Below are 27,963 nucleotides of genomic sequence, written 5' to 3'. Positions count from 1 at the left end.
AAATCATCAAATGTTGATTTAACATAGCTGGTGGATCACCAAGAAACATCTAAGTTGTTTTATGATTTTATGTAAACAGCCACCACCCCAAAACAGAAAACTGTATTTTTCCTGCCATAATCAAAACAGAACATTAAATTCTGAATCAGAGTTAGAAACTGCCAGCTCAGTGTGGCTCAGGGTGACATTACATTTTGAGGTTCTAGGTTTTCCTTGCTCCTGCTGACAGAAAAGAAGAACAGAAAATCAGGAAAAACAAAATAAAACATTGACCGTGTCCCCCTTTGGTTCTCCATTATCGGAGTTGGACCCGGTTTGTTCTGGGAGCCAGTAGGGCACACAGTCTTTTTTCTCTGCCCCTGGATGTTGGGTTACACTTGGCAGAAGGGGAGCAGCAGGAGCTATAGGAAGATGAACAGAGACCCAAATACAGGAAGATGAACAGCTGCCTAGTTAAGATGTGGTGGGATGCTGCTTGTAGCCTCCCAATGGATACACTGGGCAAAGATGAGCAGAAGAGGTGTCAGGTGGTGTCTAAGGCAGTTTGGGCCTCCTGCATTCTCCAAGTGCCTGAGGCAGTGCAGGAAGCTAAGAGACGCTGCCAGAAATGGTGCCTTTTCCCTTGTCAACACAATCACAAACATGAAATGCAGCTGAGTAACTGGCTGCAAATAGGGGATCATGCTCTGCTGGATTCTGTGAGATGGGACACAGAACAGCCCCCTCCGCTGCCTGTTCATCACCACTGGAACGCCGTAACCATCTTTGTTGAATACCAGCTCACCAGCACCTCTCAAGTAGAGCAAACTATAGCTCCCTCTGCTTTTAAACACCAAAGAAAAACACTAAAGACTACAGAAAGCACAAAGCAGAAGAGCCCCTAAGTGCCCCTAGGCTGCCTGTGATTGTCATTTTGAAGGATTGTTATTACTATATTTTGACGCCAGTGGACATATTGAACTTCTTTCCTTAGTGCCATTGGTGTCAGCAGGATCAAAGGTGTGTGTGCACGTCTGTGTGCCTGCACAGGCATGGCGGGAGGTGAGATGGATGAAACAGGAAGAGGGGAGAAAAAAATGGGCAACTGAAGAAGGGATGAAAGATGAGGGTGGATGGGAGCTCTGATTTGAGGTTATGCGGCTCATGGAAGATGAATCATTCTATAATATAGTTCAAAGGGGGGACCAGCACACATATCTTCTTCAAAGGCATTCTGCCCCTAGTGAGACGCATTCTCTGAGCTTATTGAAGGACCAAAAATCCCATTTATTGTGGGCAAGACTGATCCCAGGTATAGAAAATGGAGGCACTGAGCATAAGCAAAGCCTTTAAGCTAGCTGTGGGAGCAGTATTTAGAGCAGATTAATGTTTATCCACTTCTCTGGGGCCATTTGTTCGGTATCTGTTATGTGTCAAGCCCAGTAATAAGTGATAAGTGCTGGGGATATAAAGATGAATAACAAGGTGTAGCCCAGTCTAAAGTGTATATGGAATTATCACCTTCATAATACAATGGGATGGTCTTATGAAAGGTTGAAGAACACATAACTAAGGAAAGGAGCATAAAGGAGCAGTACTCAACCAAGGGGAAAGGGATACTTCCTCAGGGAAACAGGATAATAAGATGTTTTTTCAAAGGACACTTGAAGGAGATGGGGAAGCACAAGTTAACTAGATTGATAAAGACAGGGGAGTTTTAAGAAGAGAGAAGACTCATAGCCAACACTTATTATATTCACTCTGTAGCAAGAACTTGTCTCAGTCCTTTACATAGATTAACTCAAGTAACTGTACAACAATCATAGCAAAGAAGCCAAATCATCACCCACACTCCTGTTTTACAGATATAAGGAAAGTGGAGCAGAAAGAGACTAATAACTTGATCAAGATCAAACAGCTGATAATGGACAGAACCAGAATGTTAATTCAGGGGGTTTGTGTTTGGAGCCCTTGCTCTTAACTCCTGTAATATATTGCCTTTTCTTTCTACAAAAAAAAAAAGTATAAAGATGTAGAGATGTGGAGTGTTCAAGTACCCTTGTTTTAGTTCAAACAAGAACCCTTGTTTTAGTTCAAATAGTTTATCTATTGTGGATCAGATATTGTACCAAGTGCTGATGTTTGAAATATGACTATGGCTCAGTTTTTGCCCCCAAGATTCTTAAAATAAAACAAAGAGAAAGAGTCTTAAACATCTAAATCTAATATAATATAATGTTTAGATATGTTAGCTGATTTTCTTTTTAATCCCTGTAATTAATAGTACTATTTAGTATTTTACTCCATGGCCCTTCTCCCACCCAAACTAGATATCAGGATTATTAAAGGGAAAAGTAGAAGAGAAGCTTTTTAAAGAGCAAACGCCCATGCCCAAAGGGTCAAAGGCATAAAAGGTATACCATAAACAGTAGATCTGGAAGAATTCAGCATGATGCAAAGTCCCATGTAGCCCTCCTCCTGTTTAGACTGGGAGCAGAAGAGGAGAGTAAGAGGAGAAGCACAGAATAGGAGACTGGTTTGAATCCCTGGGAGCGGTCCCTGTGACAGACATTTGGAAACTTCCAAGGGCAAAGAAAGCTGCATCTTGCTTTCTGGGCAACAGGCAAGATGAGTCTGGGAAAAAGGTCTCAGTGGGGGAAATGAACCTGGTGTCATCAGCATCAGTAGCTGTATTTACAGCACTGGTGAGATCACCAAGAGAAAGTTGTGGGACGTGGTAGATTTCATGTAACCCTTGGCACCAAGTGAGGAAGGACTCAATAGAGGAATCTATGCAGGTAGGGCTGTGATGTCATTGCAGATCTTCCCTGTGCTAAGGAGGTGCAATTCCCATATTTCCCATTAGGAGCTCCATGAGGGCAGGGTTATTAACACTTTGTCCACTATTGTATTCCCAGGCCTGGGACATAATAGGTGCCCATAATTTATGCAAGCAATAAATGAATATGCTTCACAAGTTTTATTGAAACAACAAGGAGAGGCTTGCCATTTATTAATTCATTGAATAAATGACTCCAATTTGCAGGCACTGTTCTAATTGCTTGGAATATATCCATGAACAAGAGCTTAGAACTTATATTTTGTTAGGGGACACAGACAATAAATGCTAAACCACAATTATGAGTTTGCTGTACAGTATGTTGCCCTGAAGGGTCAAGCTGAAATCACCCTCTCTGGGGCTTTGTCTGAAACTGTAGCCCTGCTTGATGCCTCCTCCTTACTGGCCCTGCCCTTGACCCCCTTTCTTGGTTTCTTCTGGGAGCATGTCCTTAATAAATTCCTTGCACACAAATCTTCCTTGCAGGGTCTGCTTCTAAGGAAACTAACCTAAGAGAGGAGTGGCCCTAGAAAGTAAACTTAGTTACAGAAAAAATATATAATATTTGCTTTTTGCATCTCAGAGTTTATAGCTTGAGCTTGAGGCCTGCAGCAACAGATAGATGCTACAACCAAAATTTGCACAAAGAAGTGGCACATGGTCCATGGTGGAGAAATCAGAAAGAGCTTCCTAAAGAATGAGGAGAAAATTGGTTGGGTGAAGAGTGGTGGAAACTATGCTAAGAAGAAGGGATCATAAGAACAAAGGTTCAGAAGGCATAGGAGGTGGGGGCCTTCACCTGGCTCAGTAGGTCTGCAGCAGAGCTGTGGCATATGGCCACAGAGAAGCATGCTTGGGGGGTGCTTAAAGTATAGGCTGTATGTGGGGGAAGGGTGTGGGGAGAGGAAGAGACTGAAGATGATGATGCTTAGTGGGCAAAGGGACCAATTGTGAGTCTTCCAGGTTAAGAATTTGAACCTTTCCTCAAGGTTCAGGGTCGTGGAAGAGTTTTCTTTCATTTTGTAATTAAGCCTTACAGTTACATGGCATAAAATTTTAAAGTACAAAAGGTTTACAATTTAAGAGAAATTCTGTCTCCCCTCCTTCCTCTGGACTTGGAAATCACTAATACAAGTTTCCAGAGTATCCTTCAGGAAACATGCTTTTAATATATAAGTAGTATGTATATATAATCCAACTTTGTTCACAAGACCCTAGATTGTGATGGTTCTTGTATATGATTCCTGAGTTTTAAGTAGAAAAGTGATATGATCCAATTAGTATCTCATAAATATTACTAACTGCAGTGTGCAGAATAGATGGGGATGAGAACTGAGCAAAAAAAAATGAGCAGTGTCTGACAGAAGATAGTGGCACTATAATGGAGAAAAATGAAAGACTTTAGAACTAGCTCATTTCATCACATAATAACCTCCAGTATTTATTTAGTGCATCTCTATAAAGAGCTCAGATTTTTATCTAGTCCCCAAACTATATTGTAGCTAGCTCAAAGAAGATATTTGAGCTTCCAGTTTGCAGATACAAGAGACAAGGTACACAGAAAGTAAGTTTAGGCCACTGCTATTCTGAAGCTAATGATCTCTCCCCTATGAATATCCTAACTTTAGCGTCTTGGTCATCCCAAACCACCAGCGCAATGAATGGGCAACCCTGACCAAGAACCATGAGAGTCAGTTACTGTGCCAATGAAGTAAAGTAATGCTCTAAGGGACCCTAGGAAATGGAGGGGCATTTTATGTTCTGGTGCTTATGTGAAGTAGTATTGTTACTAAAATTTCGAATAATTATTTTCCAAAACAACAACAAAAAACATTAGACTAAAGGCAGACTGTTCCATTAAGGATTTTCTGGACAAATAACTTGATTCTGCTTAACATCGTCCAAACCCAGTCCTCAGGACACCTTCAATAACCATGATGGATTCTCTTTTTTAGAGGTGGATGTGAAGGTTATGGTAGGCAGACTTCTAAGATAGACTCCAATGATTCCCATCTCATAGTGTTCCTTTCCTGAGGCATTCCCTCTCCATGAAGGTAGGCTGGACCTAGTGACTGGCTTTTAATAAATAGAATAAGACCAAAGAGATAAGATGTCACTTTTTGATGGGGCCACAAAATATTATGACTTCCATCTTGCTAGCAGTTTCTCGTTACTGCTTTCTAGGCTTGCATGCTTTGGTGAAGCAAGCTGCCATGTTGCACAGACCCACTCAGAAAGGAGCTGAGTGTGGCCTTCAGGTGACAGCCAGCAAGGAACTGAAAACTTCAGTCCAACAATACCCTGAGGGGAAGTGAATCCTACCACCAACCATGTACATGAGCTTGGAAGCAGATTCTTCCCCAGTCCAGCATTCAGATGAGAATGCAGCCCCAGGACTAACACCTTGATTGGAGTCTTTAGGAAATACTTAAGCAGAGGGTTCAGCTAAGCTGTGTCTGGATTCCTGTAGCATAGATACTGAGATAATAAATGTGCATTGTCTTAAGCTGCTAAATTTTGGCATAATTCGTTATATTGCAATAGATAAATAATGCAAAGGCATTGCCAGCATGTACAAAAAACAAATTACTTTGATTTACTTACATAGGTTAATGTTTTGTGGTTAAAGAAAACATGTGCTCTTGTAATTAACTCAACAGTATAATATAGTGACCCAAATGCTAACCAAAGTGCATCACTGACTGGGACTTACATATGGGTGAGTCTAGAAATTCAATCTTGTCTTCACCACCACCACTTTCTGTGATGTTCCCTTAGTAGTTTTTCAGGACTTTCCTATTGATTTCTGACATTTTGTGAAGGACACTGAGGAAGCTCGTGTCACTCTTGTGACATCATCAGAGAAGAAAAGATGCTAGACAGGCACATTGCACAAATGCAAAGCCATTAGCAACTCCATCATCACTGGATTTAACATGAGGACTCACAAGAAACTTGGGCAGTACTACAAAATCCCTAAATGGGAAAAAAGTGTTGGAGTTGGGAAATACATAGTCAGTCCTGACACTTATATGTCTTAAAGGGATCCTAATATACTTGGGAGGGGAGATGAGATGAGATACTATAGGCTCAGAGATTTTTCTTTTCCTCTTTTTCCAGATGTTTTCAACCTGTCTTCATTTGTAGTTAATAAGCCAGTATTGACCTGTGGAATTTGAGAAGATGACAAAGAAGTAAAAATCAAAGTTTTCATACCTAATGACATTGAAATGATGAAAACAGGACACATATGAAAAAGACCTACAAATATAGAACAGGGAGTCCTGATTTCACAGAAAGTAGTAAACAGATAGTGCTCATTACTTACATGCAACTAGTAAGATTCTCAGTTCACTAACTTAGTGAACAAGAAATACTCATTTAAAATTTTTCCTTAATAAAAATAAACCCATCTGTGGTCTCTCCCCTGCCTGGATAGTGGGGGAATTTGATAACAGCCATTATTGAGGCTCTTCTTTTTTCAAGGATTGCTGCAGAATTCCACCCGAAAGATAGATAGCGGCCTCTAACCTTGAATGCAGTGTAGCTATTGCTGATTCCTCAGTGCCCAAGCCTGCAGTGGCCCTTTGAACAAGGGGCATGGGTTTAAGGTAGATGTAGTAATCTCAGAGCATGCTTCTAGGAGCTGAAAACAGGAATCCAAACCTCTTCTGTCTATCACTTACAGCATTCTTTAAAAAACCCCACTCATCCTTTTAATGGCTCCGTTCTTCTTTCTGCACAACTGAAGGCAAATACATTTGTTTTCCAATTGTTTCATTAATAATCACATAGGTGGTTTTCTCTTACTGCTATGCATCTCTGAACAAATTCTCATGTATTCTTTCTGGGAGGTAGGCTAGTCAAGAACTCTGGTGCCCATGTTAGAGATGATATAATTGGGATGTTGCATAAGATATTCAGCCAAGCTCACACACAGCCATTCCTCAACTAAGTCAGGCTTAGAATGAAGGGTTTCAGTAATCCAGTGTTCTTTATATTGCAGTGTGGCTGCCACAATTGTAATAGCCAATTGTTATACCCCAAGTAGATGTTAAAATGTGAATATAGACATAGCACTGATTATGGTTTACATTACTACTTTAGATGGATCATCTCAAGCTAGAGAAGGGCTTTTTATGACTAGGTAAGGAATTGAGACAAACAAGACAACAGAGAGCAGAGAGGTAGGCTTTCGGTTTTGGTAGGTAGGGATGGTTTCTACTGTACCTTTGTTTTTAATATTGGATCTTTCTCTGCAAATGTATGGATACAGCACAGAGACATCTATTACCTGTTTCTGAAACATCATCAAAAGCCCCATGGGCAGCAGAGTATAATGCAATGTGCCAACATGACAAGTGTGAAGTGTGTCAAGTCAGGGAACACCATAAATCCTCTATTCAATTCTCAAAGAATATGATACACAAATGTCCATTCATCTTGCTCTCTCATACTTCCACCATTTTCAAAGGAGGCATCTGATAGGCTAGTGAGGGCTCCCTTGGTGCTTAGCTCCTGAGGGCAAGACTCATTAGCCATGTGGCTGTCTCTAAAATTATTACATCCAAACACTCAGGGAAAATAGCAACCTGAGGTAGCACACCATGCCTTGCTGCTATCATTTGTCAAAAACTGGCACCAGTTAGAAATGACACAGGATAACAAGTCCAGAAGCATCTAGAACAAACAAGAATGATTCATCACTGAAGACAGGGCAAAAATATCCCCTATCCATCCATATATCAATTATACCAGCCATGAAAATAAATACTGGTTCACATGCCCAATGCCTGGAAAAAAAATCAGGTGGCTATAAGGAAATTACATTATAGTTAAAATAGAAATCAGATCTAAGAAAATTAAATGTATTGTACTCTCTCTGTGTTGGCTCATCATTAGGTTTGATTTTTCAAGAAATCAAGTTCATGAAGGGAAACTCAGTATTTGGCTAGAGAAAAATATATGCATCCATCCCCCCAAGACCAGCAGCTTCAGAAGAGGTGAAGAAAGGAGGCAAGGACATTCAAGGGAGGGAAAGGGGGGTACCAGCTCAGGAAGAGGAAGGTATCTAAGACTAGAGAATGGCAGAATTTGAATAATAGCTAAAATGTATGAAGTGCTCACCAGGTGTCAGATCATACTAAACTTTTCCCACGTATAAGCTAAATTTAATCTCACCAGAGCTATATATGGATGGTACTATTATTATTTTATTCACTACTGAGGAAACTGAGGCACAAGAAGGTTACATGAACCAAAGTTTAAATATTTGAATTTAGGCAGTCTGACCAAAGTTCATACTGTTAATTAACCAGTAGTTTTCAAACTTAATCTTGCAGGAGAATTCCCTGGAGGGTTTGTTAAAACCTAGATTACTGGCCCCGGCCCCAGAGTGCCTGGTTCAGTAGCCGAGACCTGGGAATTTACTTTGGTAACAAGTTCTTGGATGGCGCTGGTCCAGGGACCACACTTGGAGAATCGCTGCATGAAGCTATGTTGCCCTTTACCAGGTGACCATTCTAGTTTGAGGAGAATAACAGCACCAATTGCATGGATTAAAAAGAGACCAGGTAAGATAACAACGAAGAAACATATGTAACTATAACAAACCACTTTAAAAAAAGTCACAGTCAAGACTTGGAAACCCTGGAGTGAATATTTGCAGTATATAAACAGAGATGCTCTCCTTTTTACATAAAGAATAGAATTTTGCATACTTACAAATGAGGCAAGAACACAGAAACTTTTACAGGTGAAGCAAGGCATACAGCTGCACCAGTAAAAGCCATTGGCATACACTTACTCTGAGTACACTTAAGCCAAAAGAAAAAAAAGATGGAAAGAATAGTTTGATACAGGTGTGGCCATAAAACTACACATTATATATGTGTCCCAGACAGCTTGCATATATATACATTACATGTACATATGTGTAAGTATGTATACATATACATATGTATAAATACTAAGCAACATGGATGATCATTGCCAACTCCAAGTCAAAATTTGAAAATTTCATTTAAGTTTAGGAGTCTAGCAGAATCCATTGTATTTGAAATATAGAACAATAGTCGACTGAGACCCTCTAGAAAACTGTTATTCTTGGCTCGCAAGAAAACCATCATTCTTGGCTCACAAGATGCATATTTAAACAGAGGTATTTTACATATACATATTAGTAAAAGATTATTTTAAATGCAGATCTTCTCATGTAGTAACAAAAAAGTCTCCCATCTTTTCTTATGTCTATGGGCAATTGGTATGTTCTCTTTGGATAAGTGTCTATTCAGGTCCTTTACCCCTGTTTTAATTGGATTGTTTATTTTTTAGCGTTGAGTTGTGTAAGTTTTTTGGATATTAACCCTTATCAGATGTGTCATTAGCAAATATATTCTCCCATTCAGTGGGTTGTCTTTCCATTTTGTTGATGGTTTCCATTGCTGTGCAAAACCTAAACTGCTTATGTTTTCTTCTAGGATCTTTATAATTTCAAGTCTAACATTTAAGTTTTTAATCCGTTTTGAGTTTATTCTTGTGTATGGTATAAGAAGGTGGTCTAGTTTCATTGTTTTGCATGTATCTATCCAATTTTCCCATACCATGTATCAAATAAACTATCTTTACCCCATTGTATGTTCTTGCCTCCTTTGTCAATTATTAATTGACCATAAATTATTTCATTTGTATATGGAATCCAATGAACACAATAAAGTAGCAAGCAAAATAAAAGCAGACTCATGGATATAGAGAACAGACTGACAGCTGTCAAAAGGGTAGGGATTGGGGGCTGGGTGAAAAAGATGAAGGGATTAAAGAAAACTCATAGACCGACAACAGTATGGTGATTACCAGAGAGAAAAGGGGGTGGGGAAAGGTAAAAGAGGGTAAAGGGGGGATAAAAGGTGATGGAATGATACTTGACTTGGGGTGGTGAACACACAATATAATAAATAGATGATGTGTTGTAGAATTGTACCCTTGAAATCTACATATTTTTTAACCAATATCACCCTAATAAATTCAATTTTAAAAGTCCTCCTAGCCTAGATACTATTTTTATTTCACTATACTGGTACATTTGACATACAAAAGCATGTGCAAAATAAAATTAGCCATACAATCATTTTTTTTGGACACTTTCTACGCCAAAGCTCAGAGGACACAAAGGTTTGGGCATCATGCCTGTCATGATGAGGCTCACAGTCTAATTGGAAAGACTTTATATTTTTATTTATATGTATGAATATGTCTCTGTATCCCATAACCCGTAGTTTTAGCCAATCATGAATATTCATTGAATACAGAGGATGATACAAAACATTTCTTTACCTTTCCCATGGAAACTCAAGTAGAACCTACCTTAGTGTGATAGCTTATCTCTTTTCCCTTGGAGAATTAAGAGGGAGTAAAAGATGTCAATAAAATTTAGAGAAGAAAATTATATACACATACATATATAAGGTCAAATGAGGTAAGTATCATGTATATTGTGCGAACAATAAGTGCCTATAAACTTAGAGGACAGAGCTATCACTGAAATCTTAGCAATCTAAGAGACTATGGAACTTCAGATGTGAAAGCAATTTAAGGCTGAGAGATGATAGTGAGGAGAGAATGTGCCAGACAGAACAAAAGCTCAGCAGAAAGATTGTGGATCTAGATTATGCCATTATGAAGAAGGCAGTAACTACAGTAATGTGATGGGTACAGCAAAAATCCCAGGAGGGAAAACACCTAAGACTATGGTAGAATAGTGTTGTTGAGCAGATCAGAGAGGGACTGAGATTTCACACCAATGGTGACTTTTACTTTACAGGCATTGGAAAATTTGAGAGAAGTGACATAACAAAGCAATGATATATAAATGGACAAGATGATGGCATTTTATGGGAAATGTTTGAGAGGAGAGCATCAGCTAGGAAACTACTACAATAGCCCAGATGTGAAGTAACAGTGGTGCACTCAAACAAAGCCAATTCAAATATAAAGGAAGGATGACTGTGAGCCTGGAAACTGAGGGAAAACCCTTGTCTTGCCTATGACTGTGGCTGAAAGAAAAGAAATAGTCAAGGAATGAGATCAAGCTTTTCAGTCCCAATTTCTGGCCAGAAATATCAGCTAAGGCCTAGGTGGGTTGAATCACTTGATCAGGCTCAAGGTTAGTTGATGGCAGAGTAGCACTGAGGTATGTGGAATCTCAGCATAGCCTTTCTTCCAATACATCATATTACCTTATGCATGTTTCATACAAAGCTTTTGATCTTTGGTGCTACTGCATTTCATGATAACTCTAAAACCATGTGACACATCTTATAATAAACAAAAGAGCTATTTTTTTCTAGACCCCAAGTTTTAATTGAAATGAGTGGCTTTATAAGAAATCGTTTACTTTTCAAATAAAAAATGCTTATTTATTTATAATGTCATGATTATAGTTTTGTTTTATTTCTAAACAGAAACTGGAGGTTGTGCCTCATTCCCTAGATAACCTCTCCTAAGTCCTCGTTCTTCATTGATTCTAAAGGTTCCTCGAACTTGGCACCTGACATTTAAGGCCAGATAATTCTTTGTAATTGGTGCAGTCCCGTGCAATGCAGAATGTTCTGCAGCATCCCTCACCTCTACTCACTACATGCCAGGAGCAACCGCACCCCCCCACCCCAGGTTTTTACAATAGAAAAATGTTTCCAACTTTGCCAAATATCCCCTGGGGGACAAAATCACCCCTGTCAGGAACCACTGTTTTAGAGGTATTAAAAGAACTTAAATTAATTAAGATACCATTTCTATTTAATAGTCTTCCTATTGGGAAAACCAAGTTCTACCTCAAGATGGTAGTTCTATTGTGTGTGTATGTGTTGGGGGTGGGGGGGAATTGGAAAGACAAGACTCAACCACCACCAGTCACCAACTTTTAATTCAAAATTTTCTCTAAGGGAATATCACTATGTCTAGGGACAAATGGAAGGTGATTTGTTTACAAATAGAACCCAAATGATTTTTGTGGTCTTTAAGAAACATGTGACAATAAACTGCTTTCGAAGAACTTACTCTTCAGTTAAAGTCAATTAAATTCTTTTCTTTTCTGTTTAAAAGAGATTTGTGTCTCTCTCAACAACAACAACAACAAAATTGAACCACTTTCAGCAAACTTAGTGTCAGAATTATAAACCCTCCATAAAAGGGGATTGACAGTGGAGGACAGAGCTGAGCTCTCCATCACTAATGGCCCTTGTCTATTAGGCAAGACCAAGGAAATGGCCCTTTATCTGAGAAAGACGTGGCTATGACTACACACTGTTCATCTACCCCAAACAGGCAGACTAGGAGGGAATAAAATCACTGCTGAGACATAATGTTCCATCAACATCATATTCTATAACTTTGCCTTTCAGATTCATCAGGAATTGAGTAAAGAAAAAAAGGACCTGTTACATTTAATCCAAAACTGACAAGACATTTGTATTTATGTGGCAAGAGGTTACATCTGCCAACTAGCCTTCTCTCTTCCTTAAGTAAAAGCTTCATGTCAGCTCTTCTGTTTACTCAATCGAAGGCTGCTTTCTGGTCTCACTTGCTTTCCTATATATTTATATTGAAAGAACACATTCTCAGCAGCTTTTAGGTCCTTAAATGCATTTCAAGAGGAGACCGAGCCCAATCACTGTTACTTAATTAACACAATTGTGAAGACTTCAATCTAGCTACACAATAGCTTCCCTGACCTTGCAGAAGGAGGCATGACTTCATTATTGAGTATATTGTTTCCTATAAACATATAAAACCCCTACAATAACAATCCCATCAGCCGAAATGAAGTTATCTGAGAACAGAATTAAACTCTAAATGACCTTTTGCTCTACTCCGTAGCCCCCTATTAATAATTTCTAATCTAATCAGTGTGGATAAATGCACTAAGACTGGTCATGCTAGGCACAGGGCCAGCCTGGCCAACTGCAGTCCATCTGATTCATTCCAGTCCAGAGCTTGTCTGGAAAAGACGCATCCCTCGCTGAGAGGCCACTGCCTGATTTCCTCTTTTGTTATCTTTTAGCGGCAAAGTCATGTCCTTGTAACTGATAGACACGTTTCTTTGTAAATAACCCTGGAGTGACTGATAGAGCTTTTGCCAGACAAAGGCAGCAAATAGCAAGGCATTACTCATGCCAAGCCGGAGAACACTGTGTCACGGCTGACAAATTTATGGGAGATATGAGCTCACCTCTTGCACAAATATATACTTTCCTGGCAAATTCATCACATGCTTTAATGGCCCCATACTGCATTTGTCAGCTGTCTGTCCCTGTGCCTTGTTGCCTTTGGTTTCCTGTCAAGGATTGTTTGTTGAAATCATCTAGCAGCCCCATTCTTCAGCAGTGAGACCCAAGAAAGATCAATGATGACACCTGTATTGATAATATTTTACATTCAACTGTTTGGCTGATAAATCATTTTAACAATGCTGATATGTTTATTGAGTGTCTGCCGGCATCACAATTATATGGAAAGTGATGCCAACTTAAATCTTTGCTTTGTTGGTCTGGATTTTATTTCATTCTATTCATTTTCCCATAATTAAATGTGCCACGAAAGAGGTTTGACTTCCCCATCTCAATAGAGGCATGTGAAAACAGAAGAAGAGGTGACATTGTACTTGTGCACATTGGTATATTTTAAAAACAAAAAAGAAAACGAAGAAAAGAAGTGGCAGTCTAGTTGTTACCTTTGGTCAAGGGAGTAGTCCCTTAGAGGGGGAACAAGGGATCTCAGAGAGTCCTGATAATGTTGTTTCTCCTACGTTTTAATACAAAGATGTGTTACTTTGTGAAAATTCTTTGAGCTCTCCTTTATAATATGTGCACTTTTCTGTATATGCATTACAACTTCCATAAAAAGTTACACAAAAAATTAGCAAACATGTCACATATACACACACATATTTTAAATATACATGCTCTGATTTAGTGCTTGCTACCTGAAACTTTATATTACCCAGAATCTTTTGGTTTCTCCCTATAAATGTCTTATGTCTAACACAAAAATTATGTCTGATAATCATTTTAGAGGGAATCATAGAAACTTCACCTGGAATTTCAAAGAAAACCTTAGCGTTTTCAAATGTCTCAGCCTTTACCTTCTCTTAGGACACTTTTGTCATGAACTTCAAGGTCTCTCCAAGGAAACAGAGAGATACCAAGGCAGCTCTAAGAACAGACCAAATTCTTCCTTGACTTCCCCTTTAAATTACCTTTGAGTCAAGTCATGTGCTCAATCTATGTCTACAGAAACATTCAGGTAATATAAAACATTCAAATTAAAAGTGAAAAATCCAACTACCTAAACTAACTCATTATTGGAAACACCTGGATGTCTGGGCTTCCCAGAAGCCCTCAACAGGCAGTTACTTTCTTGTCATTGGCCAGACCGGTATTGTATAGCTTCTTCATCTTCAAAGAAGCCCAGGAAAGAGACTATTCAGCTTCTTCAGCCTCTACATTAGAGGCAGTAATGAGATGGCACTGGGGACAGGGTATTGGCCAACTCAGAGTTCTAGCTAGATGAGTGAAAGCCAGAATAGGCCACGGGTGAAATGGATATACAGAGGGTCTCTGACTTATGATGGCTTGATGTATGATTTTTTTTACACTTTACGATGGAGCAAAAAGATATGCATTCAATAAAAACTGTACTTCAAATTTTGGATTTTGATCTTTTCCCAGGGTAGTGATATGCAGTACAATAGTCTCTCATGAGGCTGAGCAGCGGCAGTGAGCCACAGCCCCACCAGGCAAGCAATCACCAGGGTAAATAACTGATACTCTATAGTGTGCTTATGTTGCCAGCGATTTGTGGGGGGGGGAGGGTGGATATTGTTGTGTTTTTTTTATCCCATCACTCCTACAAAATGCCCATCTGTGTTTCTTGCTTCTGGTGAAAAAAAAAAAAGAAGACAATGATTCTTGAGATAAAACTCAAGATAATTGCCCTACTGTAGGCTAATATAAATGTTCTGAGCACATTTCATGTAGACTTGGCTAAGCTATAATGTTAGGTGTATTAAATGCATTTTTGACTTACGATATTTTCAATTATAATGGGTTTATCAGAATATAACCGCATTGTAAGTCAAGGAGCATCTGTGAAGAGAAAGTCCAGGGAAGAATTATTTAAATAAGTGTTTTCAACCTTGGGTGCTCATGGAAATCACTTGGATATCACTCATGGAGATTCTAATTTAATTGGTCTTGGGTGCGGCCTTGGCATTAGAATCTGTAAAAGCTCCCCTAAGTGATTTTAATGTTCAGCCAAGATTAAGAGCTTCTGGCTTAAACAGATAAGTATAAAGACTTGAATGCCCAAAGAAAATAGCAAAAGTATTAGATGAGTCACCAGCTATTATTTTTGTGGATTTGAAGCTACAGATTAAACAAAGGTTTAAACTAAAGTTTATAGTTAGAAAAAAGGGTAAGAATCTGGAAAAATAATCCCCTGGTTTTGTGAACACTTGAGTGACACATGGGCATTAGAAAATGACCAAGTTTATTTTTTAAAAGTAATATGTTGATTAATCAACACTCAATTTAATACTTGGATCTATTAGCATATAAAGTGGAAAACCTTTTCTCTACCATTGATTGGAAAACTTTGGCACTATTATACATTCAACATCCAAACTCCACCACTCCTTGGCTGCAGTTTCATACAAAGTACAAACTTCTCTGAAAGCCCCAGTTTTCCCATTTATAAACAGGGGGAACGATTGACACTACTTCAAAGGCTTGTTTTAAGGAGTGATAGAGAGAATCTAGATAAAACATTTAGTTCAATGTCCAGCACTTCAATTTCATCCTTCTTGGCATCCCATTCAGCATGTTCATTTACAAGCAGTCGTGTTACTAAGAACAAATTAGGGGGAATTGGATCTGAAAAACACTAAGGTGACAATTACATAACTGTTATCATATAAGCCTTGTAATCAATCACTGTTCAACTGTCCAGGGACAAAATGCGTATTTTAAAATAGATATAGAATGCTGCTGGAGTGACTTAGGTTAAATGTGATTAAAAAATAGTTAACTATGAAGTCAAAAAACACAACAATATGTTACTACTAGGAGCAATGGCCTTTCCTCAGAAGGTCTGCTTTAATTAGAGATATTTCCATCTTTTTTAGAACCGGGTAAACCAGGAGCGTGTTGAGTAAATTAACTTTCAACATTCCTTTTAGCTTTATGACTCAACAGTTGCTATTCAAAGATGTAAACTCAGATTTCAGTTTAAAAGTGATGCATTTTCATTTCCACTGAGACTATTGACTTGTTTGTGAAATATTACAGCAGAAGCTGTATTTCCTCCAAAACAAAAAAGGTCTTGACCTGAGCAAGCCAGGATGGAAAACTCATCCCATAAAAGCAGGATCTTCAGAGCCATGGGCAGAATGGACACTATGGTGCTCAGGTCGTTGGGCCTGTGCCCAGGACACTGGCTCTTCCTTCCCATCAGCCTGCAGTGTACAGTAGGTCCACACCATCCCAGGTGATTTGGAGTTTTGCTCCCTCAGCTCACTCTTTACATAAGAGACCTTGTTGGCCTCTATTATGTCTGGCAGAGAGTAGGCGCTCAATAAATATTTGTTGAATGAGCCTGATCGTTCTGATGAAAAGAGACCCCTTTGTTTTTCTGGACCATTGGATTTACCATTTACTAAACGGCCTGTGGCTTCCTGGTCTGACAAATTTATAGCACCTGTTTATGTCTTTCTCACCCACAGGTTTCAACTGAATACCTGTGGCTGTACGTACAAGAGGTGGCCAGAAGGACCCATCCATTTTGGCAAGGACCTCTGGTCTGAAAGGTACAAATCAGAACTTTCACCACATTCCATCTGGCACTCACTGGTGGCGCCGACACCTCGAAAGCCCTGCTTGGCTCATTTGTCACCATGCGGACACACAGACCATGGACGGGAAAATGGAATTTTCAAACCAGCTTGAATGACTCGCCTCTATGTGTAGACAGCTACAGTCACTTTTTCTCTGGATGTGCTGATCCCAATGTGGTTCCTATTATGCTGTTAGTTTCCTTTCAAAGAAAATTTCTTTCAGAAAGCTGGGAATTGCTAAAATGATTTCACCTCCATTTTCCCCCCTTGCCTTCCAAAAGAGCTGCTCACAATCTGAATATTAGTCAGCACATAGCAAAAGAAAATATTTCTTATAATTATTATTAGTAGTAGTTTTCCTTTGAAACCCAAAGAATTCTTCATATAATTTAGAGTACGCCAGGAGAAGGAAAGCATCATTTTCAGTGTGATTCCTCCTGTGGAGTTTTGGATTGAGCGATCCTGCTTTCTCTCTCCTGGAAATGGATGTGTAAGCTTTATGAACAGTGAATTTTCCCCAAACCACATGAAAATTATCACTACGATAATTAATCAGCAGTAGGAGTAAATCTGTTACACTCTCATCATTTTTTGCTACATTTTCCACCAGCAACGTTGGAATTATTAACCATTTTCAGCAGTTTTTTTTTTCCTTTCTAACATTAATGAGGAAAAATTACGGAGTTTTCTGGTCATATTCCCAAGTGACAAATGTGCACCCAACACCCCACACTACAGAAGGAAGAATCAGGAAGTAATTATTCCATCATACACCTACCTCAAAAACATCTGGTACTTAGCATTACAAACATTACACCCCCATTAGTTATCTTTTTTATATGTGAATCTTATCTCCTCATATAATAAGCTCACTGAGGGGAAGGAGATCACCATGTACTGAGAACAAACCACAGCCCATTATGTATTTCATTCTATGTGTTACTAACATCCCTATGACATCTTTACAGACGAGGAAAGTGTGGGAGGTTTGAGTCATTCTTCCAAATGCACAGAGTGACTGTGTAAAGTTTTCCTCACCTTCAGCTTGAGCTTGTCCAGGCACTCAGTGAAGGTTTGCTAAGCAACATGGATCAGTGTCAACAATCACGGTCAAGAGATTAGTACCATGAGTCTGGAATTACCAGAATGTCTTTTACTTGAGTACTCCTAAGACTTCTGGAGTCACTTTTGATTCTAAGAACAACCTTATCTGTAAATATCAACATGGGTTCAAACTTCCATCCCACATATTTTGTGAAACCCAGTGCCCTTCGCCCAACCCCCATATTCATTACTCACTTACACTCAGTGTTGATCATTCTACCTGCTTGAGAGAGAGTGCCAAACAAGACAGAGAAACTCCATTCTGCCATGGAGCTTACATTCCAGTGGAGATGTTAGTTATCAACTGCTCTGTAACAAGTTATCCCAAAATGTAGCCACTTCAAAGAACACATATTTATCATCTCATAGTTTCTGAGGGTTAGCTAGAGGCTTCTGATTCAGGGTCACAAGGGTGCAAAGTGTCTTCTGGGGCTGCAGTCATCTCAATGCCCAAATGAGAGAGAACCTGACTCACTCATGTAGCTGTTTATAGGTCTCAGGTCTCACTGGCTGTAGGGCAGAGACATCAGGTCCTTGCCACGTGGGCTTCTCCATAGGCTACTCACAATATGGCAGTCTGGTGCCTCCAGAGCAATGACTCCCAGAGAGAGAGAGAGGGCAAGAGACGGCAAGGTAGAAATCACAGTCTTTTTGTAACCATCTCATTGCTTTTGCTGAGTTCTGTTCATTAGAAAGGAGTTATTTACTAGGTCCAGCTGACACTCAACATGATTGGAACTTGTACAAGGGCATAAATAAATCCCAGACACAGGGACTTAGGGGTTAATAGACAGGGTTGTTGTTGTTTTTTTATGTTTGTCCATTCATATTATCTTAAATGGCAAGATTTCATTCCCTTTTATGGCTGAGTAATATTCCATTATATGAGGTCTGTCCTGAAAAAGTCTAACCATGTTAATATAACAAGAATGGTTTGCATGACATCAGTGTAAACTAGCAGCCAAGGAGAATGAACTGTAATACACATGCATGAACAATGACAACTTCACTGTACTAATCAGTGGGGATAGTAGAGCCAGTGAGTGAGCATGTGTAGTGTGTGGTCCATTGCATTCAAAATGACTAAGAGAGTAGAGCAACAAACCTGCATCAAATTTTGCATTAAGCTTGAACATTCCTCTGCAGAAACAATCTGGGTGGTTCGAAAGGCTACATTTATGGGGAACTGGTAATTGGCAGCTTTTTCGCAACAATGCACCTGCTTGTGCATCAGGTCTTGTGCAGAGCTTTTTTTTGCGAAACATCAAATCACCCAGGTGACTTAGCCTCCCTACAACCCAGAGATTTTGACGCTCTGAGACTCCTGGCTTTTCCCAAAACTAAAATCACCTTTGAAAGGAAGAGATTTCAGACTGTTGATGAGATTCAGGAAAATACAACATGGCAGCTGATGGCTACTGGGAGAACTGTGTGAGGTTCAAGGTGACCACTTTGAAGGGGACTGATGCATCATTGTCCTATGTACAATGTTTCTTGTATCTTGTATCTTCTTCAATAAATGTCTCTATTTTTCATATTACATGGATGGATACCTTCTGGACAGACTATATTCATCTATTTATCTATTGAGGCAAAATTAGGTTTTTATATCTTGGTTATTGTAAATAATACTGTAATTAATATGGGGATTCATATATCTTTTCAAATTTGTGTTTTTGTTTTCTTCACATAAATACCAGAAATGAAATTGCTGGATTATATGCTCGATCTGTTTTTTTGTGAGGAAACTTTATACTGTTTTCCGTAGTGTTTACACCATTTTATAATTCCACCAACAGTGCATGAGCATTCCCTCATGTCCACATCCTCACCAGCACTTATTGGTTGTCTTTTTGATGATAGCCTACCTAACAGGTGTGAGGTGACATCTCGTGGTTCTGATTGACATTTCCCTTATTATTAGTGGTATTGAACATATTTCATATTCTTGTTGGTCATTTGTATATCTTCTTTGGAAAAATATCTATGCAGGTCTTTTTCCCATTTTTTAAGTTGGGTTAATTGTTGTTTTGCTATTGAATTGTGTGAGGTCCTTATATATTTTGGATATTAACACCTTATCATATAGATAGTTTTCAAATATTTTCTCCCATTCTGGAAGTTATTTTTTCATTTTATTGATTGTTTTCAATGCTGATACTTTTTAGTCTGATATAAACCTACTTATTTATTTTTGCTTTGGTTGCCCATGTTTTTGGTATGAAATGCAAAAATTGTCATCAAGATTAATGTCAAGGAGCTTATCCCCTATGTTTTCTTTTAAGAGTTTTATAGTTTCAGGTCTTATGTTTTAGTCTTTAGTCCATTTTGAGTTGATTTTTTGCATATAGTGTAAGATAAGAGTCCAATTTCATCCTGTTGCATGTAGATATACAACTTCCCAAAACCATTTATTAAAGAGACTATCATTTCCCCATTGTGTATTCTTAGTGCTTTTGTTGAAGATTAGTTGACCATGTATGGCTTTATTTCTGAATGCTCTCTTAAATTCCGCTGGCCTATGTATCTGTTTTTATGCCAATACCATACTGTTTTGATTACTGTGGCTTTGTAATATAATTAAAAATCATAAAGTTTGATGCTTCTAACTCTGTTCTTTCTGCTCATGAGTATTTCAGCTATTCAAGATCTTTTGTGGTTCCATATGAACTTTCAGGATTGTTTTGTCTATTTCAGGGAAAATGCTACTGAAATTTTGATAGGGATTGCCTTGAATGTGTGGATTACTTTGAGTAGTATGGGCATCTTAACAATATTAATTCTTCTGATTCATGAACATGGAATATCTTTCTCTTTATTTGTATTTTTTACCATTTTTTAAATCAGTGTTTTATAGTTTTCAGTGTACAGATTTTTCACCTCTCTGATTAAATGTACACCTAAGTACCTTATTCTTTTTGATGCTATTATAAAAGAATTGTTTTATTAATTGCTTTTTTCAAGCAGTTTGTTGTTAGGGCATAGAAATGTCACTGATTTTTGTATGTTGACTTTGTATCTTGCAACTTCACTGAATGCTTTAATAATTCTAACAGTGGAGTCTTTAGGGTTTTCTATCATAAGATTATGCCACCTGCAAATAGAGACAATTTTACTTATTTCTTTCTAATTTGGATGCCTTTTATTTCTTTTCCTTAAGTTCTGGCTAGAATTTCCAGTACCATGTTGAATGAATTGGTGAGAGTGGGCCAGTTCTCCTGATCTGAGTGGTGCCTCATTTTTGATTTTGGAGGAAAAGCTTTCAGTTTTTCACCATTGAGTTTAATGTCTACAGTGGGCTTGTCATATATAGCTTTTATCATGTTGAGATACATTCCTTGTATATGTAAATTGCTAAGAGTTTTTATCATGAAAGGATACTGTTTTGTGTCAAATATATCTTTTAAGATATGACTTTTACCCTCTATTCTGTTGATATGATCTATTACATTTATTGATTTGCATGTGTTGAACCATATTTGCATCCCAAGAATAAATCCCATTCGATCATGCATGGTGTGTGATCCTTTTACTGTGCTGTTGAAGTCAGTGTGCTGGTATTTTGTTGAGGATTTTTGCATCTATATTCATCGAGGATACTGGCATATAATAGTTTTTTCTTGTGTCCATATTTCTTGTCCTCTCTTCAGAAGAGATTCTTTAGACTGATTGCCTTCTATCAATCTTGCAGTCAGACCGATGTTGAGAGCATACCAGGGCAGTGCACTGAATTGCTCAAGTTTATGTGCCTTCTCCCAGTGTTACAGAGTTGGACGACCTTTCTCTGTGTGCTCATGGACACCTGTAAAAGCTGGTACTCACTGTCAGCAAAAGCGCACTTGGGGAGCCAACCTGTGTGGGTGACGCATGAAGTGGCCCACAGATGATGAGTTGCAAACATCTTGTGTTCAGCTTCCTGATGGCATCTGCTAAGCATGGTAGTAAGATCCATGACCCATTGATGAGCTGAGTTTCTGCCAGCCTTCCCAATCCATCAGCTATGTCAATCACCTCAGTATTCGGAGTGGGATGAAAAAGAAGTGGGTCTCTTGGGTGGTATCCCACATAACCAAAGATGCTGGTCATTCACTCACCATACTCTCACTTTTCCCTGTGGGAAAATCACAGGCTGAGGAAGTCTATCTTAACACTAAACTCTGGTGCTTTGAAGAAAGGGTAACATGGATAAAGTGAAACTGTTCTTTTTACCTTCCTCAATGCAGCTATTCTTGGATTTTTTTGCTCCAAGAGTGTGCTGGAACTTCTCCACTGAACTAGCAGACTCCTGCTAACGTACTCTCATCTGTAGGTTGTCAAAATCAATGTTCTGTGGAAGGATGATAGTAGGAAAGACCTATTCATCTGTCTTGTAATTTACATTTTACAAAGTTCTTCTCAGTTGCTGTTGTGGAGAATGGACTATAGCAGGAAAAGAAAGAGGACAGCAAGACCAGTTGAAAGATTATCTTAGTGGGCTGTTTGGAATGGATGGCAACTCAGACAACAGTAGAAGGGTCTCAGGGCCTTATTTTCCCCAGAATTCCCTCCTATTCTGATATTCTGCTTTGTCTGAAATCTGACTCTGTACACAATGTCTCATGTCCTGTGATAATCTTCTCACCACCCTACGTTGACCTGAATGTGTAATGCAGCTCCATATCATTTTATTTCCTCTGCCAAATGATACCAACACAAGGAGGTGTGTATAGTTGACTCTACTTAAGTTCAGTGGTACCTCATGGGGCTTATGTTCCAGAAATGTACAGTGCAGCAAACAATTTTAAATATAATATTAGACATTGCTGTTAGGAAAAGCCCTTGCCCATAACCCCTGCCAGCCCCAGTACCCACATATTGGTATTCTACTCCCTCTCTCTTGATCTCCTTGTAGCTCAATGCTTCTGATTTTTCTGGGTTCCTTATTCCCTCTATCTTGCTGTGTCTTGCTGCTCATGCAATCAAAATACCCTATCAAGGTGCTTGGCCAAACAACATCAGTAGGACATACACCTTCCTAAGCAGGACACTTGGGTATTTTTACCCTTTTCTGATATTTGGTTGGAAGGTTAGCAGACAAGAGGAGGGATGGGCTGGGAAGAATTCTGGAAGCACTTTCAGAGTATGCATCACTCCTTGTAGAAGGAAAATGTCTTGAAAGAAGCTGAGTGTAAAAACAGTTCCAGCAACAAGGTAGATATCCCTTGCCAACATACACTTATCACTTAGAGAACACAAAAGTCCCTATGGACACAAAAGTCATAATAATTCTACTTCTGCCTTGGTTGGGTGGCTCAGTTGATTGGAGCATCATCCCTTGTACCAAAAGGATGCAGGTTCAATCCTCAGTAGAGCACATATCTAGGTTGCAGAGTTGATGCCTGGTCTGGGTATATACCTAGGTTGCAGGTTCTATCCCTGGTTGGGGCATGTACAGGAGGCAACCGATTGATGTTTCTCTCACATCAATGTTTCTCTATCTCTCCCTTCATCTCCCTCTAAAAATCAATAAACATATCCTCAAGTAAGGATTAATAATAACAATAATAATGATTCCACTTCTCCCATTCCCTAACCCCTATATCCTTTGACAGCCTCATACATTCTAGTTAACGTAAACTCAATTCTCCAGAAAATTTCAAGGAAACTAATTTGCTTCCCTCTTCAATCATTTATATTCATTTTGGCTTATTGTATTAACAGTCTAGGTACCTGTGGAGTGTTCAGACTCTGTTAACGATGTCACAGTTCAGAAGTATAAGAATGATTGAGGAAGAATTAATTTCTGATTCATGGAGCAATAAATTGAAGCATGCTGACTTGAACATTAGTTTTGCTAAGAACTTTTGCTGCCAGATTTTATTTACAGAACGTCATCATTTTCCAAAGCATTATTGTTTTCTCTTTCATATCATGCCTTCTGACTAGAGCAGGTAATTTGGGGAGGATTTACACATAATCATAGTTTGAATCCCTTCATTTATAAAATGGCAGAGGACTTGGCTCATTAATGGTTGTTGAAAATGCTAGTCTAGTAAAATTATAAGAACTTTTACATGGTGAATTTAATTGCTAACATCAAGTTGGACCCATTCCCACACATTATCTTGAGACTAAAAGTCAAGCGTGGTGCTGGGTGTTCCTCAAGGCAGAGGTTGAGGAACTGCCCTGACTGGAAAAGAGAATTTCCCAGCTCAGGGTGTGACCTCACCCACTGGACGTGCAGCCATCACCAGCCCACGTACTGAACTCCATGTAGACCATTGAGAAGTTCCATTGCCGGCACTGACAAGATTCCAAAAGGCGATGAAATATACATAATATAATCCTGGTTTAAAGGATTTGAGCATCTGTCAATGCCCCAGCGAGGACGCTGGACTTTCATTATTAAGCACATAGTAAAGTTGTGAGCTGGAAGGGAAAGATTAAAGGGATGCCAGGGAAACACTTCTCCACAATGAGAGATCGTTATAGCCATCCATTTTGTTTTGTTATCCCCTCTCCGGCCCTCAGGTTTGAAAACGGGTGAAAGAAATACTCTGTGTTGTGTAGACGAACGCAGAAATAAAGCTGCTGATTTACCCGAAATCTATTCTTAAAGTTGTAAGAAGGGCAGAATCCAGGGTATGAGGATAGAATGTTGTGGCCTAGATTGGACCTCAATTTCCTCTTGACAACTCTGCATTCACGTGCACGCGCGAAGCGTTCACAAATTACTCTCAATAACTAAGCTAATCATCAGAATCATGTGAGGAGCTTTTAAAATACAGATGCCCAGTCTGACCCATCTTGAGGCCCAGGAATCTGTAATTTTGAAACAAGTAACTATCCAAGTGACTCTTAATTTTAACCAGGTTTAGAACCACTGTTACGATACTCATTAGCACCTCACCCATTTCTCTGCTGGCTCACTTCCAGTAATTTAGTTTCTCAAAGTTTCTATTTTCTCTTTTTATTTATATTTTGACTCACAATTAATCCATATAAACTGTTTCTTTCTTGAGATTACAAAGATGTTTATCTTTCACTTGCAACTATTATTCTTTTGACTTCTAAAAATTTGCAATAACCAAGTAAGTGCATAGCCAGGTAAATGAATGTTCTTTTAGCTCATACAGAAACATCAATTGCAAACTGGTTAAGCGTGGCCTGATGATCCAATGACATGCTCTCAAATCCTTATCCGAACTGACTCTGAGGCAAACACAGAAAGACTGACAGGGACAATGCCTTCAACACTGTCAAAGGCTCAGCATCTTAAAATAAGCTAATTTTTAAGGAAAAGTTTGAAAAAGAATTGTTAAGTTTGAAAAAGAATTCTTTCTTTGTTCAAAGAAGAAAAGGGGCTTAAAATGACTCACATACAACTTTAAAGTACATGTTCTTACAAAACAATAGCTCCATGAGCTAACTCTAAATGTTAGTTATAAATGAATCAGAAACATATGGTTGCAACTTTCCTCTAAACACAAAGGAGATTTAAAATTCAGGGGGAAGGAGCTAAAGTCAAACATGAAGTACATTTTCCAAAGGCCTAGACTCTGAGCAATGGTTTAAAACACTTTCTGAAAGCTTGAAGCTCTCAGGTTTAATCAGCTCTGTTTTTTAATTTAGTTATCAGAATCCACAGGTATCTCAAAAGAATCAATGTTAAATAAAAGTTTCTAAGAAATTCTATCCTGAAGTAGTTTTCAATGTAATTATAGAAACTTGCTAAAAGCAGGATGTAAATTAGATGGAAACATACTCAAAAAATCCAAAGCTGGGTATTCAACAACTTTCAAGTAATTTTTAATAAAAAGAGAGTACTTCAAATTGAATGATAGTTGAACAAATCAATTGTTGTTGAAGAATTTTCCCTAATTAAGTCCTGATGGCTTTACAATGCAGAAAAGAATGTACTGGGCTTTTGACAACTCCTCTATTCCCAGTGAGAAGGGAAGTCAGTCCAGAAAATCATTTAGGAAGATTCGGACAGCAGATGGTACACCAAAACTGAACAATGATCTCAATAAGTGAGGCTTCAGAGACATGATGATACATTCTGCAGCTGGATATCATAAAACTTGGGTATCAATGGTGCACTGACCTGACCATTAAAATTATATTCTTCTTGAGCCACAGCCCAGTCTGTATGACTAGTCAAAGCCCAATCACAAGATGGACAAAGTTGTAGGAAGCATCTGAGACCTGGGAGGAAGTAAACCTGGGAGGCAGCATGATTGTTACCATAAACAAGTCAAAATCCCTCTATCTCAATCCCCTATAGAGCGATGGTAACACTATTTATTCTACCTATCTTGTACAAGGATTCGAAATGAAAAAAAAAAATTGTTTTTAAATATAAATATGCTGTAGTCAAACAAACTGGTATTTTGTAAAAAAGAATGGACACATTTTAGAGCTTGAATTTTTAACCCACTGTGCTAAATTAAAAATGCCTGCAAATTCATCCTCCTCCCATTAAAAATTTTAGAGGGATCTGTAGCCTCTCCTCCTGAAACTGAGCAGGCTCTATGACTACTTGACCAATGGATTATGGTGGGAGTGATGGTGCTAGTTTCTGGGTCCAAGTTTTAAGGGTAGCTTCCACTTTCTATCACTTGAAATATTCTTAGAACCCAGCCTCCATGCAACAGGGGAAATCAAGCATTCTCATTACAAGATCCATATGGAGACAAACATGGCCTCTGGCTAACAGCCTTGGTTGATCTCTTAGCTAACTGCTAGCACCAACTTACTAGATATCTGAGTGAACAATCTTGGAAGAGGATCCTCAAATTTTTTCTAACTGAGAAGTCCCAACTGATGTCACTGAGCTCTGACGAAACTGTAGATTCATGAGCAATGTTAGTGGTTGTTGTTTTAAGCCACTAAATTTTGGGGTGATTGGTTAAAGAACAATAGATAACCCAAATATGCACTATCTTGTATAACAATGATTTTATAATTCTTGGCTTGCACCTGGATTTGGGAATCCTGTACTATGTCCACATGGGGCTGTTGACAGTGTTCTCTACCAATGGAATCAATATTCTAGCAGGAATAAATACTCTAAAAGCTGGACAGTTGCTAGACATTTCTGTTTCTATCATCACCTTCAACCTGGTGGAGCTGAAAGGTTATTGTCAGGATCATCTTGTCCTTTCCTTCTATTTCATGATACCCTATTTGTAAAAACACATCAGGATTGCTCTACCATAACTGGTACCTTTCATAGGTGTTTGTGGGAGATACCATCTGTTACTTTGCTGGCATGATCTTTGTCATGGTGGGCATCTTGGGACACTTCAGCAAGACCATGTGACCCTTCATGCCCCAAGTGTTCAACTTCCTTAGCTCCTGCATATCATCCCCTGCCCTTGCCACCATGTGCCCAGACTCAATACCAAGACAGGCAAACTGAAGATAAGCTATTCTAAATTCAAAACCAAGAGCTTCACTTTCCTGGGCACCTTAATTCTAAAGGTAACAGGGGAACTAGGAAGTAGTAGAGAGCCTCCAGCTGGTGACAATGTGCCAGAGTGAGAATGAGGATAGTGCTTTCACCAAGTGTAACAACATGACACCAAATTAACTTGCTATTTAAAGACGTTGGGTCCATACCCCAGAGAAAGCTCACACTGTTCCTGCTGCTGCTATAGATTCTGGGCAGTGCTGCCACTTTCTCCACTCAGACCAGCCCATCCTGCTCTTCTATGATTTTCTGAGTCCCCAGACCATGCCCTTTATTTCACAGTCTCCAGGGTTCCTGACTCAGGCCGACCTCATTCCAGACCAAGATTGCCTCTCAGCTCAAGCCTCTCCCACCCTCCATTCTCTTCTAGACCTTGCCCTTATCATTTCCTCTCTCCTGTGGTCACTAATGCCTCAGCTAGTGCAGTTGCTAAGGGTTAAACTGATTTGGAAAAAATATTTTAAAACATGTAAAATGAATAATAAATTGGGGTAAACAATAGAACAAACAAAAAGTAATCTTCTAATGGTGGACATTCAGGCTGTATTAATAGTGGTCACATTGCATAGAACCCCATCTGACCTTAGACTTTGGGATGTCAGAAGCTAATTATATGTAGAAAAAAAAAGTGCAGAAGCTGTTTTTGGAGAAAAGCATATTATATCCTGAGGCTGCCATCCTCTAGCTCAAGTCACTTATTGA

The 27,963-nt window shown here is 38.9% G+C and overlaps 1 pseudogene; it reads left to right on the top strand.

Annotated features, from left to right (window-relative positions):
- The first annotated feature begins 458 nt into the window (after positions 1-458).
- Positions 459-27,756, top strand: LOC129081368 (UDP-N-acetylglucosamine--dolichyl-phosphate N-acetylglucosaminephosphotransferase-like; annotated as a pseudogene).
- The last annotated feature ends 207 nt before the right edge of the window (positions 27,757-27,963 follow it).

The sequence above is a fragment of the Pteronotus mesoamericanus genome, unplaced genomic scaffold (genome assembly GCF_021234165.1).
Source record: "Pteronotus mesoamericanus isolate MK-2021 breed Mesoamerican mustached bat unplaced genomic scaffold, CSHL_Meso_final contig_98, whole genome shotgun sequence".
NCBI classification, from domain to species: domain Eukaryota; kingdom Metazoa; phylum Chordata; class Mammalia; order Chiroptera; family Mormoopidae; genus Pteronotus; species Pteronotus mesoamericanus.
This window is presented reverse-complemented; position numbering and strand designations above follow the sequence as displayed.